The following is a 2,201-nucleotide window of genomic DNA, read 5'->3' as shown; positions in this document are numbered from 1 at the left end:
AAAAAAATTGGTTTTTAAATAAAAAAAAAGGAGCCCAAAATTTTTTTGCCGGGAAAAAATCTCCCTTGTCATTCCAAACCAAAAAAAAAGGAAACCTCAACTTTTCTCTTCGAAAATCTGAAATATTCCTAAAATATTTTGACAAGGCTCCTCCTGCATCTTCTTAAAAACCTCTCTCTTCTCCCATTGGTCACAACCCAATCTCCAAATTTTTCTCCTCCTTCTAAAATATTCCCATCAAAGCCCCAGGGAAATCTAAACTCTAACCATCCCTCAAGCCTCCATGGGCAGAAGCTTGAAAGCTCTCTCTCTCTCTCTCTCTCTCTCTCTCTCATCAGTAAACTTTTAGGGCTGGGCATCTGAGGACCGCCCCTCGCCGCCTACTCGATATCTCACGCCCACTGCACAGACGCAGACCATTGGCTCGCTCTAATTTGGAGTTGCTCATCTTTCGATATCTGCAATCAGGTAATTAAGTTCCCTTTTTGTCCTGTTACTGAAAATTAGGGATTAATTTTTTCAATTGGGTTTTGTTGGTTTGTAGCTTAATTTATATCTCGATTTGCTTTATATGAATTCTTGTGTATAACCTAAATTGTAAATTTTTACAAAGACATGAACATATAAAGGGTTTTGGAATGGTACAAATCTCCTGGGTTTATTTATTTATTTATTTTTTGTTCTTTGTATTTTCTATGTTTTTTTTTGTCTTGCCATTTTGTTAAATCTTGTGTGTTATTTCTCCTTCAGAGGAGAGATTTATAAAGTACTATGAGAGTCTAACTGAAGAAGAGACATGTATGTGTACATGTATACTATTTATTTTTAGAATCAGAGGAAGATGAGAAAGTACTATGAGTATTGGGTTATCTTTATCACTTCTAAACACTCCAAACTGAGCTCAATACAACTTGTCTGTCTAACTTTAGTTAAAGTTTTATACTTGAAGAATTATACGTATTGGGTTTTCAAGTTTTCTACCTGGTATAATATTTAATGTTACTGTAATTATACATGCTTTTCTCATGAGGTCCCATTTTGGTGATGGATTGACAAGCGTGAGGAGATGGAGGACTCATGAGCCAGAGTTACATCCCGACTTTGTATATGGAGATTTATGGGAGTCTTTCAAGGACTAGAGTGCGTACGGTGCATGGGTCACAAAATGGGAGTGACTCTGTTATGTACTATGTTCCTTATTTGTCTGCTATTCAGCTCTATATATACCCATCAAAGCCCTCCACAAGAATAAGGTCAACAATATTGTAAACACAAGACTTTCAATCAATTCAGTCTATGTGATTTTTCTGCTTAAGCACTCTAGATTATAGTTTATGTTTGCAGCTGCTAACTCTGGTGCAATGTTCATTCCTTAATGTTTCTGTTCATCCTTTATTGTGTCTAGTTTATGGGTTCACATAAATGTCATTTTGTGGGGAAAATCTTGAGGAAATTTGAATTTAGTGACTGAAGCAGATGGAGCATGTTGTGCATCATCTCGAGGTTGTTATATATGATCTCTTTGTTGAGTCACTCTCTGAGATTTAGTTGCCTACTTACCCTGATTACATCCGTATATTACAATCTCTTGAAATCTTGATTGTATTTGTATGTTAAAATGTTCGGTTAATGTCTTCATTTACTAGCCCTTCACTTGTAGCTTAAAAACTGTTTACAAAATCCACCATTTCTTTGAATGGAATGGTCAAGGCGATTGTGGATACCACTTGGTTGGTTGGGTTACAATTTGTTTTAAATGTTGCTGAATCTTGCAGTATATGGGGAAATGGAGGTGATAATAGGCAGTGGGAAAGATGTATTTTGAAATTAGGTTGTGAAGAAGAATTATGGTAGTGTAATGGGGGTTGGTCCGTTTATCAGGTGAGGCATCTTATAGGCAGTGGGTGACAAGATATTTAATATGATGCATGGTGCGGTACTTGTATATAGTGTTACTTTGTGGTAAAGTGAATGTATAATTTATGCAAGTATTTCTTTTGACAGTAGACTTCTTAGCAATTGGAAGAATTTGTTATTATTTATTTATTATTTTGGTTATATCTATTTTTTTTATTTGCTCATAGCCTTATGGAATTTTTTACTAGATAACGACACAGGAGCAAACAATCAAGTGAGTTTCCATAGGTGCACCATATCTTGCTTGGATGCTCGGTTCTTGGATCTCTTCAGGTGCTCAAGAC

Source organism: Prunus persica, chromosome G1 (genome assembly GCF_000346465.2).
Source record: "Prunus persica cultivar Lovell chromosome G1, Prunus_persica_NCBIv2, whole genome shotgun sequence".
NCBI classification, from domain to species: Eukaryota; Viridiplantae; Streptophyta; class Magnoliopsida; order Rosales; family Rosaceae; genus Prunus; species Prunus persica.
Note: the sequence above shows the minus strand (reverse complement) of the source record.